At 33.5% G+C, this 20,699-nt stretch overlaps 1 long non-coding RNA gene across 1 annotated transcript in view; it reads left to right on the top strand.

Annotated features, from left to right (window-relative positions):
• The window catches only part of LOC130708761 (uncharacterized), a 36,202-nt gene extending 23,537 nt beyond the window's left edge, over positions 1 to 12,665 (top strand). The window contains exon 3 of the long non-coding RNA XR_009009134.1: positions 12,462 to 12,665. This is a non-coding gene — a long non-coding RNA (uncharacterized LOC130708761). The remainder of the gene's footprint in view (positions 1 to 12,461) is intronic.
• The last annotated feature ends 8,034 nt before the right edge of the window (positions 12,666 to 20,699 follow it).

A 20,699-nucleotide genomic window follows, 5' to 3' on the forward strand; every position in this document is an offset into this window, starting at 1 on the left:
TTTACCACCTCTAACCATTACATCTTCCCTCCATCACTGTTATCCAATATGAAAATTCTATTCAGTTTTAAGGTCAAGCTTAATAATAAATAGCGTTTACTGAGGCTGTGCGATATACCTGTCATTTGCACAATTATATGTAATTCTCAATGTAAGCATGTTATTAAAAATGGAGTTTTATTATTACAATCATAGTAATCTATCTTCTATAGCAGTACATCTCAATCTATCTGGATTATAGGCCATTTGAGACGCTCCATAGGGGAAGAAAACAGTTATACATATTTTCAATGTAATTTCTTTAGGACTTATTCTTAAACAGAACGAGTCCCCTGCTTAAACAAATTTTGAGGATACACCTTTTGCCCCCAAAATCGAGAAAAAAAAAATCTTACATTTGAGAAACAATTAAAGTGTAACCATTTGAAGTCAGTACACTGTGAATATATTTCATGTGAATAGCTGTTTCTTTGTTTTTGTGATTTTACTTCATTCTATTTCATTTATTTGTGGGCAATTAAATTCAGTGCCATCCTAACACTAATTCTGTATACAAATTCTGTGAAAAAAATTCAGGTGCCCAGTTTCTAGATCTCAATGTTCTGCAATGTTTCAGAAGCAGCATTTCAAGTCTCAGAGTTTTGGTCCATCACTTCTCTGAAACTACTCTGGCCAAAGTTACAATACCTTTGTTACTAAAGACAAAGGACACATATTTTTTCTCATACGGTAACTTTTGAAAGTGTATTTTACTTCTGGTTTTTACTTCTGCTCTCCAGAGTGCACAGCTTTTAGCTTATGGGGAGCAGCTACCTTAGATTTTCTCCTACACTGCTCTCACCTGCTTTCTAATCTCTTAAATATCTTGCTCATTGGTATTCCATGATAGCTCTTTTCTCTCTTTACATCCTCACCATGGCTGGCTTCATCCAGATGAGGTTTTCTGATTATTTAAATGTTTATGACTCCATCTGGTATTTACTTCAGAATGGAAATTGGCTATGTCAACATCTAAGTTTATGGAATAAAATACTTTTCAGTACCTGTAGCACTTGTCATTACAGTTCATATGTAATAAAAATGGTCATTTAAATGTGTGGAAAATAGATTGCTCAAAATATAGGACAATTAGCAATCTATTAAAATAAATATAGATTTCTATCTCAGCTCATACATAAAAATAAATCTTATATGGATTGAACATTAAAATATTAGAAATTATGACTGAGTCATATAAAAATAGATAAAGCTAAGGTTAGGTTTCTTTTATAAATGGTGAAAGAAAGAAGTTTAATTTTTAAAACCTCATTAACTACCTTATTTACTATTAGAGTAATTATTTTAAATTAGTAATTTTAAAGCACTGACACAAATAGAAAACTACTATTTAGTACTGAAACATATTTGTAAATTTGAAAATATTAAGAAGATTCATTTATTTGATGCTCTTTATTTTAACACAATCATGTCTGTCTTAATTTAATAAAATGTATTTCAATGGCAATTATATGTTACTTTTAAGAACTTGAAGAAATATGTGATCACAACACATATAGTAAACAAGCATAATAAATGCTTTACAATAAATATCAATGATAAAACCTTTTAAAACTATTGATCTATAAATAAGACGATTATTTAATAAATACCATGCTCAATAATCATGTGCAATGCATATCTTCCCATTAAACACATTAGTGGAAAGAAGTACTCTAATATTCTACAGCAGTAAAATATTTTCAAATAGTTTTGATCTTGAAAACTTTTGAGTGACAAATTTTAATAAGATCAATAAAGCAGACAGATAAAAGTAGAATTGCTTTTGTATCCATTCAGCCAGTTTATGTCTTTTGGTTGGAGCATTTAATCCATTTACATTTAAGGTAATTATCAATATGTATGTTCCTATTACCATTTTCTTAATTGTTTGGGGTTTATTATTGTAGGTCTTTTCCTTCTCTTGTGTTTCCTGCCTAGAGAAGTTCCTTTAGCATTTGTTGTAAAGCTGGTTTGGTGGTGCTGAACTCTCTCAGCTTTTGCTTGTCTGCAAAGCTTTTAATTACTCTGTCAAATCTGAATGAGATCCTTGCTGGGTAAAGTAATCTTGGTTGTAGGTTTTTCTCCTTCATCCCTTTAAATATGTCCTGCCACTCCCTTCTGGCTTGCAGAGTTTCTGCTGAAAGATCAGCTGTTAACCTTATGGGGATTCCCTTATGTGTTTTTTGTTGTTTTTCCCTTGTTGCTTTTAATATTTGTTCTTTGTATTTAATTTTTGATAGTTTGTTTAATATGTGTCTTGGCAGGTTTCTCCTTGGATTTATCCTGTATGGGACTCTCTGTGCTTCCTGGACTTGATTAACATTTCCTGTCCCATATTAGGGAATTTTCAACTATAATCTCTTCAAATACTTTCTCAGTCCCTTTCTTTTTCTCTTCTTATTCTGGGACCCCTATAATTCGAATTTTGGTGCGTTTAATGTTGTCCCAGAGGTCTCTGAGACTGTCCTCAATTCTTTTCATTCTTTTTTCTTTATTCTGCTCTGCAGTAGTTATTTCCACTATTTTATCTTCCAGGTCACTTATCCATTCTTCTGCCTAAATGTAAGGCCAGACACCATCAAACTCTTAGAGGAAAACATAGGCAGAACACTCTATGACATAAATCACAGCAAGATCCTTTTTGACCCACCTCCTAGAGAAATGGAAATAAAAACAAAAATAAAGAAATGGGACCTAATGAAACTTCAAAGCTTTTGCACAGCAAAGGAAACCATAAACAAGACGAAAAGGCAACCCTCAGAATGGGAGAAAATATTTGCAAATGAAGCAACTGACAAAGAATTAATCTCCAAAACATACAAGCAACTCATGCAGCTCAATATCAAACAAACAAACAACCCAATCCAAAAATGGGAAGAAGACCTAAATAGACATTTCTCCAAAGAAGATATACAGATTGCCAACAAACACATGAAAGAATGCTCAACATCATTAATCATTAGAGAAATGCAAATCAAAACTACAATGAGATATCATCTCACACCGGTCAGAATGGCCATCATCAAAAAATCTACAAACAATAAATGCTGGAGAGGGTGTGGAGAAAAGGGAACCCTCTTGCACTGTTGATGGGAATGTAAATTGATACAGCCCCTATGGAGAACAGTATGGATGTTCCTTAAAAAACTAAAAATAGAACTACCATACGACCCAGCAATCCCACTACTGGGCATATACCCTGAGAAAACCATAATTCAAAAAGAGTCATGTACCAAAACGTTCATTGCAGCTCTATTTATAATAGCCAAGACATGGAATCAACCTAAGTACCCATCCACAGATGAATGAATAAAGAAGATGTGGCACATATATACAATGGAATATTATGGAATATTACTCAGCCATAAAAAGGAATGAAACTGAGTTGTTTGTAGTGAGGTGGATGGACCTAGAGACCATCATACAGAGTGAAGTAAGTCAGAAAGAAAAAAATAAATGCCGTATGCCAACACATATATATGGAATCTAAAAAAAAGAAAAGAAGAAAACTGGTCAGAAGAACCTAGGGGCAAGATGGGAATAAAGATGCAGACCTACTAGAGAATGGACTTGAGGATACGGGGAAGGGGAAGGGTAAGCTAGGACAAAGTAAGAGAGTGGCATGGACATATATACACTACCAAACGTAAAATAGATAGCTAGTGGGAAGCAGCCGCATAGCACAGGGAGATCAGCTCCGTGCTTTGTGACCACCTAGAGGGGTGGGATAGGGAGGGTAGGAGGGAGGGAGATGCAAGAGGGAAGAGATACGGGGACATATGTATATGTATAACTGATTCACTTTGTTATAAAGCAGAAACTACCACACCATGGCAAAGCAATTATATTCCAATAAAGATGTTAAAAAAAAAAAAAAAAAGAAAGAAAGAATTGCTTTGGTTTGGGTAGGTTTTGAGGGATAAAGCCCCAGATACTTGTAATATTCAATGCATGCTTGAGGAAACTTGAGCTCTGAGGAATGCAGTTCTGCTTTGAAAACAATCATTTATACCTCAAATTCATCATTTTCTAACATTATTCTAGCTGACCATTAGTTGCTTTTACATATCACATCAAGAGCTTTAATGCCTGACCTCTTCTCTGTGTTTATATTTTCATTCATTAATATTAAATAAATTCTCTCTTCACTGAGAAGAATATTCCATTTTAATTAAGGAAACACTGATAATTTTATAATTGCATAATGTGTACATGTAATAATTATATTTTATGACACAAAATAGCAAACAATAATAAGGTACACTAAATACAGCATAATAGGACATATTTTAATGTTATAATTAGAAAAAAAAGTAGCCTTCAAGCATAGACTTTCAATTTATGCATATCATTGTGTATGAAGCCAAGTGATGAGTATCCTTGGCATTCTCCAAAAGCCAAATGATCTTTTCAGAGATTTTTATGCTACCAACATCAACATTTTTAAAAAAGAATCTTCATTATCTTTTTACTCTAAATTCTGTCTTTTTGTGTCACCATATATATTCTACTTAGATTTGATTTTTGTTTATGTGAGTAATTTGAATGAGTAAATTCATTAATATTAAAATTAGAGACACATATAATGTCATTTCTTACATTGTTTTCCTTATTAAATTATTTTATTTTCTAATTTTTATTGTACTTTTTTCCAGCTTTATTGAGGTACAGTTGACAAAAGTTGCATACAATTAGGTTATACAATGTGATTTTTTAAAGGGGTTCAACATGGTTTAATATACATATACTACATTGTGAAATGATTACCATAATCAAGTTAATTAACACATCCATCATTTCACATGGCTACCATTTGTGTGTCTGCGTGTGTGTGTGTGTGTGTGTGGTGACAACCCTTAAGATCTACTCTCTCAACAAATTTCAAGTGCACAATACAATATTATTAACTATAATCACCATGCTATACACTAGATCCCCAGAGTCGAGTCTCATCGCGAGCTGCTCCGTTCTACCCGCCTACGAGGGGCAGCTCTCAGGAGTCTGAGAAATCCTTTTCCAGACTTCTAGAATGGAGACTGAAGGGTACCCAGAGATACAAAGAAACAGAAGAATCCAGGATGATGAAATATTAATTATTATTTATAACTAAATTTATATATATATAAATTATGTATTTATAACTGAAAGTTTGTAACATTTTACTAACATCTCCCCAGTTCCCCAGCCCCCAACCCCTGGAAACCACATTTCTACTCTTATTCAATGAGCTAGACTTTTTCAGATTTCACATATAAGGGAGATCACACAGTTTTGTCTTTCTAGAGACAAATGTAATTTTATGTATACAGGCTTAGAAATCACCAAGACCAGTCCTACAGCTTTGTAGATGAGCTCACAGAGACTCAAATTACTTTGACATCTGCTCAAATCATACAGGTAAAAACTGAGAAAGGCTGTTAGTAATCAGCTAGCTTCTTTTGCAATACTTAGAATTGGGACTTCCCTGGTGGTGCAGTGGATAAGAATCCACCTGCCAATGCAGGGGACACAGGTTCGAGCCCTGGCCTGGGAAGATCCCACATGTGGCAGAGCAACCAAGCCCGTGTGCCACAACTACTGAGCCTGTGTGCCACAAGTATTGAAGCCCTCATACCTAGAGAAAGCCCATGCACAGCAACAAAGACCCAATGCAGCCAAAAATAAATAAATAAATAAATCTATTTAAAAAAATACTTAGAATCCTTAAAATGGTATCATTTGGCTAAACGTCTAAAATATTGCTGGCACTGTTTACAAAATATCATCTTTAGAATTAAAAAGTCACCATTGTCCTAAAATACTCTGTGTAACTTACAGCATTCAATCACCAAATATCCAGTTTAACAAATTAACTTTAAATATAATAGTGTAAACTGGCATCTGAGTCATGGGTTTACACTATGGAGACATAACAACTTGTTTCCATTCAATTGATTTTATTTCCTGCCTTAAAAATGGTTTCCTTTACTTTTTTTAAGACTGAAAGTAGAAACTTACACTCTCCATTGCTATTTGTAACCAAAACCAAAATTGTTTCTGGCTCATGGTTTAAACCCAGATTTGCCATGGATATGAAATGTATGTTTAAGTGATTTTTATGGTGTCTCTTTTTTCATGTAGTCTTTTCATCATATGATGATAAAGTCAAAAATTCAGAAATATGAAAATTAATGCCACAGATAAACAAAGTAGTATTTAGTAGGAGTCTATTGTGCATATAGGAATAGTCTGTGAACTGAGAGCTTTCAAATTCAAAACTGATATGGAGTTCACAGGCATGACATTACAAGATGGCTTATAGGATGAAAGTGGAGAAGTTGTTTAAGCTTTACAATGATTGGTCATTACAATAGGGGTTTCCAAATGGCAGGGGATTTGTTGAAAGGGATTATCTCATACTATTTTCGGAAGAGAACTTAAGTTTCTTTTATGATTATCAGAGGCATTTACGAGAAAGAACCTAAGTTAATTTTCATCTATGTTCATGAAATAAGCTAGATTTAGTTCGGTTCACATGGCTTAAATGGTTTTGTCTGCTCAGGGAATTTTGAAGTCTGGTCTCCATTTTGTATTTAATTTCAACAATACTGACACCTGAAGAATAATTATTCAATAGCCATGAAAAAATTACCATAGGCTGGGTCTATTATATTTCCTGATGTTAATCAGGCACTTTGATCAATTAAATTTTCCAGGAAATTGATAAATTGATTGCCAGGAATTTGATAAATATGTGAACAGGGAGTCTGTTAAGTAACTTGGTAATTATCCCTGGTATACAATGGCAGTAGTTATTAAGTTGGTTTGAAATAGCCTTAGACAACTTATAAATGTCCCAAGAAATTTTCCAAATATAATGTATTCATTTGATATATTTTAAATGGTTATAATTTGTAGCATTATGTAAATAATTAGGATCCAGTTATTTATGTGGTTTTAAATTCCATTTTCAAATTTTTTATGATAGAAATTTCTCTATCACCTTGAAGGAAATTCATTAATGCAATGTTACTAGAGGACCAATAATGATTATTTATTTATAAAGGATGTAGAATATACTAAGTACTTATAAAACAATAAGACCCAGTGTCTCCTAACATGTGGCTAAATGGTAATAGCGAATGAAGTATAGTTACATGTTCTAAGTAAGAAAAAAGTTGTTATTTAATTGCCAAATAAATGATTTGAATTCTGCAAATCAAATTAATACTCCAAATAATATCTATAATCACAGAGCTAAGTATAAACTCTTCCTGCAAATAGCTTTCATGCCACCACAAAAATAGATCAAATTTAATGTAAAAGCAAACACAAAAAGAATAAAATTCAAATCAACACATTGTCATATGATAAGTGTTGTTTTGATAAAACTAATTTGCTATCCCCAACAATTATGGTATTCATTGCCGTGGCAGAAAAACTTTGGAGTCTGCCCTCACACCAACAAGTGCTGTGTAAAAATTTAATTTTCCTATTACTTTTCACTTATTTGAGCTGCTCAAGGGTCATAGACCCCTACAAAGTAGGAAGATTCACAATTTCAACATGCCTAAAGATGGAAATTTTGCTATTATAAGGAGAATAGAAGGAGGTGCTCTGATATCACAATGAGATTTAGTTTTATTTTGATTTTCAGCAATTGACTAGACTTGGGTATGCTGACATATGTCTTAAGTCCAACGAGTAATTTGGTAAATGCTTATCACTTATATATGTACAAATATAAAATATTAAAGCAATTAGCAAACTGACAAATTATAATGATATTTACTGTCTAATTCCTAAGGCTAATTTTAAAATAAACATTTTTTGTTATAAAAGCATTAAATCAGTGCCTTAAAGTAATAAACATTTAGATTGAAAATGAACATCATTGCTAGCATAAATGAATTAATAGGCAAATCAAAAATGGATATTTGTCAGGGCATACGGACATAAGTGAATGAATTTAGAAACTTATTTCAACCTTTAACCTGTACGGTATGTAAAAATTCTTGCTATGTTTTAGTTATCTAAGCAGTGATTTGTAAAGAAAATCAGGAAATTGCGTGAAAATAAAAAAACAGAGCAGATATCCACTATAATTCAAACTTTTTTAAATATAAACTTTCCCAGTTAAAAAATGATTAGATTCTGAAAGATTGTTATAATTTCTTCATAAACACAAATTAAAACTATATAGCAACAGGTGACATACTGTGAATATTCAAATTGATTAAATTTGCCTCTTGTTTTTTATTTTTGCTTAGTTGAAAGTTAGTAAATAGAGAACTTTGATTATATAAAGAAAGATATAGAAATTCATTCCTTGCCACACCGGTCTCACTATTTTAAAATAGTATAAAATAGTTATACTGTATTCACTAAAAGTTTTATGCATATTTATATTTATATATTTTTACATATACAAATATATGTTTATATATATTTAAATATATATAACTATATTTCCAAATTTTATACTAGAAACATTTCATAATGTTTTATAATTTTGAAAAATAATTTATAATTATTTATAAATTATAAAATTTATAATGTTTGAATTTTATAATTCAAAACCTTTAAAAAGGAACTTAGTAATCAAGTAATATATATTAGCTTTGCTATTGTTCAACTACAAAAATTACTTTAATTTTTACCTTACTCTACTATCTCTAGCTCTTATCTGTCATGGGAAAGCATTTGCATATTACTTCTAAAGCAACATTTTTTCCAATGGTGTAAACAGCAGCTATTACCTTTAAAATCATAAAAATGAAGGTGAATCATAAAAATCACTGTCAATTAAATTTATGTAAATTATTTTAAAGAAAATCAAATAAGACTTTCAGAAATTCCATAAGTTACAATAAGATTAGCCATGCTATTCCAAAGTCTCTAAGAAACCACTCCTCTGACCAAATCCTCTATTTTTTTTTTTGGATCTTTAAAGACTCTACTTCAGACAGTCTGTTTCTCCTTTTCATCAACTCCTTGTGTTTAAGAGACTTTAGATGGTACTCCTTCTAGTGTATTTTCACTTCTGAAACTAGAAGATATTCAATTAGTCTTAATTGCTGGCTGTATGATTATCTGGTCAGCAAACTAGCTAATTAAGAATTGGACATTATTAAACATTCACATATCCTAATCTGTCCATAAGAGAAAAAGAACATTTTACTTATTATGCATTAAAACTGTATCCAGATCAACCTTAGTACAAAATTTTTTTTTGTATTTGGAGGTATAGACCAGTGACTTACGTCTTTTAAACCTAAATTTTCAGAGCGAACAATATCTAGCTATCAGAATTATTGCAAAGTTTAAAGACATATGTGAAACTTCTTTGTCAATATCTATATGCCATACAAAAATATTTTTACAATATAAATAAGATGAAATCAGACATCTGTGCCCTAATTTAAAGAAATTAAATACATGAAAATCCAAACACATAAAACAGAGACTAGCAACCAAAATTTTATAGGCATAGCATTTTTCATTTTTTAAAGACCGTTCATATTATGAGAAAGATGAGACAAATATTTTTGTTTTGCTTTTTAAATTTTTATTTTATAGCTGCAGAAGTGACAACTCAGAGATTGTTACTTATTAAAGGTCACAAGTGTACTAAGTACAGGGGTTAAGACTATGATTTAAGTGTTAGTAGCATTTCACAATTTCCTTTTACTTCACAAGGAGAATTTACATAAATGTTAGTGTATAGGGTAACATTTAAATGAGTAAAAATAAAGTTGGCGTCAATATAAAAGAATTGCTACTCTACTTTCTTCTTACAAACCCCACCCTATCTAAAAAAAAGTAAAGAAACTTCCATGTTCAAGGAAACAAGAAAATAAATCATAACTTCAAAATGCAAACAATGAAGGAGATCTTCATTACACTGTAAAATCTATACACACAGGAGGAAAGCAAATCAGAGGCAATTCATAGCCCCCTAGTCTCTGAAACTGGCCCAGAACTCAAAGTGGCTTTTTTGATATTGTCCTGAAAAATGACAGGATTTAGGAGCATAAGGAAAACCATGGGAGGATAGAGAATGTCCCCAATGGCTCCAGTTTCATAATGCAGAACAAAAAAGAAGATAGAATTGAAAAAGTGATGTCACTTATGTATTCTGGAATTTAACCTTCTAATCCAAAGTGTGGTGAAAGCTGAGAGAAGCTGAAGGAGAGTCGATACATACAGAACAGAAGGAAAGGAGAAGATACTGCAGAGAGTAGGTGTGCAGAATAGAGTAGCAAATCAAAGAGGAAACCTCAAGAAGCAAGTTTAAAAAAGTTAAAACAATAAGCTGAGCCTGGCTGAAAGTAGGGAAGCAACAAAAAAATAGATAAAATACCAGGGGCACCTCCAAAGTACCAAGAATGATGTGGCAGAAGAAAATATTTCACTGCCACTGAAGACACAAATTATTCAAGGCCTAGAAATTCAAAATTTAGGCAAGGCACAGAGTTTTGTGACGAGAGTGCCTCAAAAGGGCTTTTCCTCACTAGTGTCCTAGGTACATGGACTTCACATGCTCCAAGAGCAGCTTCATGCAAGCATCATGCTCAGAGTGATTATCTGGCTGAAACAAATGCAGGGACACAGCAGGAAAAAAAGAGACATAGTTCACACTCCATGAAACCCAGGAAGTTCAGAGCACAGATCTTAAAAGGAAAATGTGCATATTTATTGCATGACATGGAGATGAAATTCAGCCTCGAGTGCCTGGTAATGTTGCCGGATGCTATATCAAATTTTAAAACTTCCATATAGAAAGAGTGGTAAATTCCCTTCGCTGAGCAGGAATACTGTATGTATAGGTGGATTTATTTTTCTTCCAGATATGGAAATTTCAGTTGCTTCATTAACACTAAATATGCCAGATTTCTGAGAGGACTGAATCTAAGATTTCTCTTTTTCTCTCACGCTATCTTTCTCTGTTTTCTGTTTTCAAGATGTCTCTGAGTCTCTGCTTTGTCCTTGGGAAACAATAACATGGGCCTGGATTGTACAAAAACCAGTCCTGAGTTCTGGGAACATACTTTTGCTTTTAATAACTGCTTTAGGTGCTGGGATATGTTTGCATTTTCTCAATTTTATGTGTTTAATGTTGTGTTGATGTTATGAGTGGGACACTTGAGAAATGTGGGGTTGGTTTGATTCAAACTCAAAGGACCTGAAGAAATTGACACTTGTTTTTGTGGAAGGCAGCTGATGTTGCACTTGCTAAAGGAACCCAGACTCTCCCTGGGCATTAGGGTAGAACTTCACTTGTTGGAGATGAAAAAGAATAACAAATTGGCTAGGAAAAATATTTGGTTTATTATTCCTTCAAACTAAACCTTAATGAATTTGAACTTCCCTTGTTTTAGGTATAAAATTCAAGGAAAATACAATTATATCAGCCTTGATTACTCTTTGAGATTGGCATAGTCAGAGGGGTTCATATTATCCATACGTGGAATGTGTTACATGGCTGATTTATTGTATGAAGTACATTTAGGCTGTCCTTTGGGATCACATAGGTTGTAGCGAATTATATCGGACATGGCTTGTATATTTTGAATGGGAAATGGAATAGACAGTAAAGTTTTGACTTAGGGAGCAGCATGGTCTTGGAGTTAACTATTTGGACCCATTTCAGAGGCTTCTTTTGGTAAAAGCTAAATTGCCCGCCTTGGATTCAGAAAACTCAGAAGAGTAATGGATGATTGGAACAAGCCTCATGAAGGTGATACAGTACTACCCCTTCTTTTTCCCTGAAGAGGTAGACCACTGGATTAATCATTGAAACAAATAAGAAAAGAAAAATCTGGAAAACATTAGCCCCATCCATCACTTATATTCATGTGTCCATGAAGAAATTTCCATTCCACTGTAATTATAAAAGGTTAGTAATAAGAAAGTTATTTCTGTTTTCTCAAACTTTTTTCCATTTAAAACTACAGGATGACTTCCTAAAGAATGAAGGAGAAAAGATAATTTTAGTTTCTAACATATTTTCATGAATGTGCTTGGTGCATAAAAACATATCCACTGCTTTAAAAAATAATAATAAATAAAATAATAAAAAAAAATAAAATTCATGCTCCAAGCAATTTCAGCAAAATTTAAATATTTATTTTTAGGTGTGTTATTTTCTTTGTATTGATCAATTTGGTATTGGACATAGATATTTCTGTTTATATCATTTGACCTGTGAAGGATTTTTTTTATTTTTTTTACTGAAAGGTTAAACCAAAATTAAGCAACCATAATTTCTCTTGTGTATTAGTGGGTTTCTTATGTAGCTCTTTATTATTTTAGGACTTAAATTGTTTAAATTGCTTAACATGCTTAACTTAAAATTTTGTAGTATATTTGTGAGTGAATATCTATTGTGAATTTTGAATATATATTTCATTTTTAACAACATTACAATATATATTTTCTAGATGATCCCTCTCAAAGAACAAGGCTCATCTCTATACAAATGGAAATCTCAGGAAAACATTTTACACAGCTCTTCACATTCTACAAGCTGTGAGAACTGAAAGCAGAGCCCTCATCTGAAAACTGGGGATTAAGAAGGATATTTAGAAGACAGCCAACAACTTTCACTTCATTTTCAACGGACAGATCATGGACTTAATGGCCCACAGTGTTACAGGTCAGTCATTTGCCTTCTTTCACTTTTCATTCATTATTTATCAACTCAACAAACATTTTCTAAGTGCCTACCATGGGAAGACACTGTCCTAGGAGCTGGAAACACATTATTAAGCAAAAATAGAGTCTTTCCTTGCTCTCTTGGCATTTAAAGCCTTGGAGACACTGGTGAATATCACAGACTTAGTTTTTATACTCAAGGATCCTATAGTCTTGTGGTTGATAGAGGTGCAGACAAGTCATTAAAAACTGTGTGATTAGCAGTTGTGAAAAAGCATTGAAGAAGTATAGAGACACACAAACACGTTACAGTGATGTCTCTTCTAGAATGGGCTTCTTTGAGAAGGTAACATGTGAATTGAGATCTGAAGAATGACTAGCAATTGTTAATTGGAATTGGGAGGTAGTCAGCCTTGAAGAAGAAAAAAAAACAGCTTATATAAACGCACATGGCAGAAAGAAAACACGATGTTTGCTTGAAATTGTAATCAGAAGGTGTTGAGAAGATAAGAGTTAGATCTTGCAGGTTCTTACAAAAGTTAACTTCATTAAGAATGCATTAAAGGGTTTTAAGGAGAGGAGTTAATATGATGTATTTTTTAAAATAAAAGATCGCTCCATCCACACTGTTGAAAATAAATTGGGCTGTCAGAAGTATAGTAGGAGTAATGGAGGGAAACTGAGTAAGGGACCTATGCAGCAGATGGGTGAGAAGTGATGGCATCTTAGAATCAGTGGTGGTAATGGAGAAAAATATCACGAATTCAAAGATATTTAGGAAAAAAGACTAGCTAGAAGTTGCTGATTGATATAGCATGGCAAGTCCTAAAGTCTGAAATCATTTGTACATTTTCCACATTCTGAACCAAGAATTAACCAATGTTCAACTTTCTCTAACATTTCAACTCTCACTTGCTGAATAATTTTTGCATTGTCTGGAGAACTAGCTGAAACAGTTTCATAAAATATGGAGTATGTTAGACTTGTACAAGTCATAAATTTGGGTCACTACCGAATTCAGTCTTCTGAACATTAATTTAACTAAAATTTCTGTTTTCTGGCTAAGAACCATGTCACCTAATTAGTCTTTCTCCATTTCTGTCCACATAAATAGACAATGTCTAACCTAACAAAAAATAGGATTTATCACTTCAGGGAAGACTTTTCCTACACACAGATAGAGAACAATAGATACCCTTCTGGGTTGTTAGTTAATCTCTCTTACAAGCTCAGTGACCCAGTCCTGCAGATAAACCTCATAGCAGTAAACAGTGTTCAGAATTGCACCACAGCAGAATGATAGATTGCCACACGTCATGGATACAGAGAGTTACTCCTGAATAATTGTCCCAACCTTGGCCTACAAAGCTCTACTTTTTCTGATTCCTACCTACTTCAGTGAGCTCTGTCTTTGCTTAGTTTGCTCTTTGTGCTGTTTCTTGTACACGTCAAGTTTCTGCCCGACTTAGGCTCCCCGTACAGGCTATTCTCTCTGCTGAATGTGCTTCTGCCAGATTCTCTGTTGCCTCTCTCCCTGCTTTATTCGAGTTTCTGCGCAATATCTCTCCTTCCTGTCTCCGATCATACTATCTTTACTGGCTTCTATTACTCAATATCCTCTTACCTTGCTTATTTTTCCTTCATAGCCTTAATTAATAGCTGAGATTACTTTGTATTTCACAACTTGTGCTTGCTTACTGTGGCAGACTGAATAATGGCAACCTCCCACTTCCTGAAGATGTTTATGTCCCAATCTCCAGAACCTATTACCTTACAGCAGAAAAGGGGCTTTGCAAAGGAGATGAAAAGATGATCCTGGATTATCCAGGTGGGCCTAAAGTAATCACAAGGGTCCTTGTTAACTGGAGGCAGGAGGCTCAGAGGAGTAGAAGAGCTGGTAATGGAAGCAAGAAGCTGTAGTCATGTGAGGAAGAGGTCATGCACTAAGGAATGTAAGTAGGCTCTGGAAGTTGAAAAAGGAAAAGAAACATTCTCTTCTCGAGCCTCCAGAAGGAACACAGTTCAACTTGATTTTAGACTTCTAACCTCTAATATGAGAGTAAATTTTTGTTGTTTTAAGCCATTAAATTTGTGGTAACTTGTTATAGAAGCCATGAGGAACTAGTACAGTTACTTTCTACCTCCTCCACCTGAATGTAACCTTGAAGAAATTAGGGACTTAATCTTTTTACCATTATATAATTATGTATGGAACACTGTGTGCTCAAGGTAGGTAATTAATAACCACTTCTAAAATAATCAAATTATATTAGGAAATAAAATTTATAAATACACAGAGTCTAATATACACACAAAAATGCATACATATATACGTACACCACAAAAACCACAAGCATATACAGTCACATATCTGAAAAATACTATACTACTCTTGGTTAATTAAATAAATGCTTATGTGTATATTTTGAAACAGTTGATTAACCATTTTTAGTTCTCACAAATGTACAAAGAATGCAGGCAAGGTAAGAAATGTTAATTTAAGTATAATAACTATACCCTAGTGCATTGGATGAACCATTGTAATCAAGGAGATGACCTTCTATATCAATGTCTGGTGCCTTCTGTTTGAATGCAGTTGGGATGAAGGTAACATGGCTGTTACAGGATAAAGTGTATATTTTTTTTTTTAATTTTTAATTTTTAAATTTTTTTTATTGGGGTATAGTTGCTTTACAATGTTGTGCTAGTTTCTGTTGTACAACGAAGTGAATCAGCTATATGTATACATATATCCTCTCCTTCTTGGACCTCCCTCCCACCCCCCAACCCATCCATCTAGGTCACCACAGAGAACCGAGCTGAGCTCCCCCTGCTATACAGCAGGTTCCCACTATCTGTTTTACACATGGCAGTGCTCATACATCAGTCCCAATCTCCCAATTCATCCCACCTCCTCCCCATGTCCACAGGTCCATTCCCTACATCTGCATCTCTATTCGTACCCAGCAAATAGGTTCATCTGTACCATTTTTCTAGATTACATATACATGTATTAATATACAATATTTGTTTTTCTCTTTCTGACTTACTTCACTCTAGGTCCATCCACGTCTCTACAAATGACCCAATTTCGTTTCTTTTTATAGCTGAGTAATATTCCATTGTATATATGTACCACATCTTCTTTATCCATTCATCTGTCAATGGACATTTAGGTTGTGCCCATATCCTGCCTATTGTAAACAGTGCTACAATGAACATTGGGGTGCATGTGTCTTTTTGAGTTATGGTTCTCTCAGGTTATATGCCCAGTAGTGGGATTGCTGGGTCATATGGTAGTTCTATTTTTAGTTTTTTAAGGAACCTCCATACTGTTCTCCATAGTGGCTGTATCAATTGACATTCCCACCAACAGTGCAGGCGGGTTCCCTTTTCTGCATATCCTCCCCATCATTTATTGTTTGTAGATTTTTTGATGATAGCCATTGTGACCAGTGTGAGGTGATACCTCACTGTAGTTTTGATTTGCATTTCTCTAATAATTAATGATGTTGAGCATTACAGTGTATATTCTTTCCTGAAACAAAATTGAAATAAAGAAAAGCCATTTTATTGCAACTCAGCTAGGTCTTCAGCACCGTTTTTCAGCAATAGCAAGGGTTTGACTTTTAGGGAGAAACAGTGAATAAACATAATTCAGGACTGAGCAAAAAAACACATTATCTCACTATTCCTGAATTTAAAGGCTGATTTTTCAGCGCTTTGGGTGAGCAGGATTAACACTGAGCCAGCCAAGAGCTCAACAAACTACTGTAGCCTGCCCTGGCAGCCACCTACAGTGGTATCCTGGCAACCCTGGGTATTTCATTCAAGGCAGAAGCCTTATAATAGTTCTACTTTGGTCTTAAGAGTGAGATTGTGATGCACCATTTGTTACGAATTAAAATTAAGAGGCCATAATCAAATGTAATTCAGATGCTTATATCAATAAGTGGTTTTACCTGGCTAGTTACACACTGCAACTCCCTTTGTGCACTTGTTATATAATGAGGATAATCTTCAGGTTCTTCCTTTGTCAAATAAATTCCTTATCTACACTGATGATGCGATTCCCTAGTCCTCCAATGTATTCAGCTATCAAAATAGAATAACGAATGTTGGAAATTTACATAGACGCTGATCAGCAGTGTTCATTTTTAGAATAGCTAGAATTCAAAATAGAGCTGCTGGGGAGCTGCAATCTGCCATTTTTATGTTTGAAAGAAAGGCCTATTCATTCAAAGAGTAGAAATGAGAAATCACAGAGTAATCATTTTCTTTAAAATTCCTGGTCAGTATAAAATTGTTATGTGTGCTTTATTTTATGGAAACAATGAACAATTAAAATCCCTTTGTATATTTAGTTATAATATTTTAAGCAAAGCTGATGCAGCTAGAACTCAGAACATTTATTTTAAACACCTAAGATATATCAAACTACAACTTATCCAGCCAATATTGCCAAGAAACTGAAATCATAGTATGGTTAATAGGCAGTTGGGGAAACATAACATAAAAATTGGATTTTGAGCCTGATTTAGCATTTGGCTTGATTTACGATATTTCCAACTTTATTCGGTTACTTCTAAAATTGAAACCTATCTCAATTTAGAAACTATCACATAACAACGAAATTACTTATCATTCTGTAACCATTTTTATATTTAGTTCTATTTATCTCTTTAGAATTAAATATTGGATTTAAATTCCCATGTAGTAAATGCTTTTCCAAATTCAATTTAAATATACACTTAAGATATGGACCCATTTTGATTTGTGTTTTCCTATTTGATTTTTCATAAAGCACATAGACATTTATAAGTTAATTAATTAAACAGTAACCTTTTAATAAGCACATTTAAAGACATTTAACATAATTTGTTAATTTAAATATGCAGGTTGATATCCATTTCATTTTATAGCTTAATAATCAGATAAAGAGTGCTGTCAGCAGGAAAGTTTCAGGAAGAAGCTTTGAAAACTCTCCTTTGAAAAAGCAGTGGGAACACTGCCAAAATTTTTCAAAACTCATTTTTTTTTTCAGAACTTTGGGAATAAACCTAAAGCTTACAACAATCTGGGGAGTACTTAATTAAGAAAAAACAGGTAAATCTCAGTAAGGACAGTGAGATTTGTGGTGTTTTAACTTGCCTTATTCCCATCACCCTCTTCCCAGCTCCATAGTAGCATTGGAAACTAACAACTCTTTAATAACAGTGAAAACCCAGAAGTCAGTCACTTGAGGTGGCAGAACAGGGTTGGAGCTCCCTAATAGCCCCATTCCCAGATAACTATCCTGAAATTACCTGATAGTTCCTTAAAAAAATTCCACTTGTAAGTCTTGTCTTTATTTGATCTGACTCAGAGCTTGCCCAGTGCAAACAGCCTCTCCCCTGAGGGTGTTTGCTGAAAACAGTGAACAATAGTTTAATATCACAATTCCACTAGGCAGCAGTATGAGTTGGGACAAATAACAGAATACTTAAAAGAAAAACCTGGAGAATAAGATGACCATACAGGGCTTTGAAAAATTCTGACATATTCTTGGAAATCTAGAACGCCACCCACATGCATAAAGCTATGTATAAACATGGCTATTCAGATGCTCACAAAAGACTGGAGAAGGCTCTAAGCTTTACCTCTAGCTGACCTCCATAAATGAAAAAGAAAGTCTCAGACATAGTTGTGAACTCCCTCTCTATGCATTGAAGACATGCCCCAATGTGCACATAGAGTCTCTCAGCAAAGATTAGAATACTTATTGATTCCAGAAATTTAAGAAAATCATATCCAATCATTAGTTGACCACTAAGCTGACAGACCAGAGACTTCAGTAGCCACAGAATAACGAATCCACAAAAGTTGTTCAGGAAAGTCATTAAACAAACAGCAGCAGCAAAAACAAAAACAACAACAACAAATGGCAACAATAACAAAAATCTTTGGTTCCTAAAGTTGCCATTTTATACTATTAAAGATGTCCAATTTTCAGCCAAAAAGTTATGAGACATGTTAAAAACAAACAAAAAGCAAGAATGTAAGGCCCATTAAAAAAAGTCAACTAAAACTGTCTCTGAGGAAACTTTACTTTTTAGACAAAGACTTTAAATCTAGTATTTTAAATACCTTCAAAGAACTAAAGGAAACTATGTCTAAAGAACTAAAGGAAAGCATGACAACAGTGTTTCACCAAATAGAGAATATCAATAAAAAGAACTTAATAAAAAAGAATAAATGGTAATTCTGTAGGTAATAAGTACATAACTGAAATGAAAACTTCACTAGAGGGGTCATAAATGTGTTTGAAATTAAGTCAATTGAGACAATTCAGTCTGAGGAACAAAAAGGAAAAAAAAATAAAGAAAAAATGAATAGAACCTCAGAGACATGTGGGATAACATAAAGAAATCAACACAATGGGATTACCAGAAAGAGAGGAGTGAAAGAAAGGGTCAGAAATAATATCTGAATAGAATAATGTTAAAAGAATCCAAAAATTGATGAAAATATTAATCTACACATCCAAGAAACTCAGTCAACTTAAATGGGATACACTGAAAGAAATCCACATCCAGACACATTAGAATCAAACAGTTGAAAGCTGAAGCTAAGAGAAAATCTTGGAAAACAGCAAGAGAGAAATGACTCATTATGTACATGGTATCTACACTAGTACTGACAGCAAATTTTTCATCAGAAACCATGGAGTCTTGAAGACATAGGGATTATATATTCAATGTACCAACAGAAAAGTACTGTCTCAACTAAGAATTCTATATCTAGTAAAACCATCTTTCAAAAAATGAAAAGGGGGCTTCCCTGGTGGCGCAGTGCTTGAGAATCTGCCTGCTAATGCAGGGGACGCGGATTCGAGCCATGGTCTGGGAGGATCCCACATGCCGCGGAGCAACTAGGCCCGTGAGCCACAATTACTGAGCCTGCGCGTCTGGAGCCTGTGCTCCCAACAAGGGAGGCCACGATAGTGAGAGGCCTGCGCACCGCGATGAAGAGTGGCCCCTGCTTGCCGCAACTGGAGAGAGCCCTTGCACAGAGACGAAGACCCAACACAGCCAAAAATAAATATAAATAAATAAATAAATAAATAAAGATTACTATTAAAAAAAAAAATGAAAAGGGTACTAAGTTATTCTGAGATAAACAAAAACTGAGAAAATTTATGCCAGCAAACCTGCCCTAGAATAAATATTAAATAAGTACTTCAGTCTGAAATGAAAAGGCATTAGAATTAACATGAAGAAATAAAGAGCACCAGTAAAGATAACTTAGGTAAATATAAAAAAATAACACAAATAAATATAAGTATATTTCTTGTCTGTAACACTTTTTCCTCTTATCTGATTTAAAAGACTACTGTAACAACTGTATAGAGCAATAATTATAAATCTGTCTTGATGAGTATACAATGTATAATGATTGGCAATAATAGTATGAAGGAAGGGAAGAAAATAGAGCTATATAGGAGCAAAGATTTTGTAAACTATTGCAGTTAAATTTCTATTAATCTGAACTAGATTATTACAAATTAGGATGTAATTTGTAAAACTTGGGGCAACCAGTAAGAAAATAATTAAATATTGTAGTAAAAGAAATGACAATGAAGTTAAAATGGTATACTAGAGAATATCTATTTAACACAAAGGAAAGTAGCAGGGAATAACAGTTAAAAAAACAAAAAGAAGACAAGACAAACAGAAAACAAGTGGAAAAATGACAAATTCTTATTTTATCAGTAATTATATTAAGTGTAAATAGATGAAGCATTTCAATCAAAGAGCAGAGATTTGCTAAATGGATTACAAACATGATCCAACTATATGTTGGCTACAGAGGACACACCCAAGTTTCTAGAAAAGAGTTTGAAAGTAAAAGAATGAAAAAATGCATTCCACATCAGCAATAACTAAAATAACTAAAAAAGAGCAGGAGTAGACATGTTAATATTAGACAAAATATACCTAAATTCAAAGACTGATACTACAGACAAAAACAACTTATAATAATAA

The sequence above is a fragment of the Balaenoptera acutorostrata genome, chromosome 8, assembly GCF_949987535.1.
Source record: "Balaenoptera acutorostrata chromosome 8, mBalAcu1.1, whole genome shotgun sequence".
Lineage (NCBI taxonomy): Eukaryota > Metazoa > Chordata > Mammalia > Artiodactyla > Balaenopteridae > Balaenoptera > Balaenoptera acutorostrata.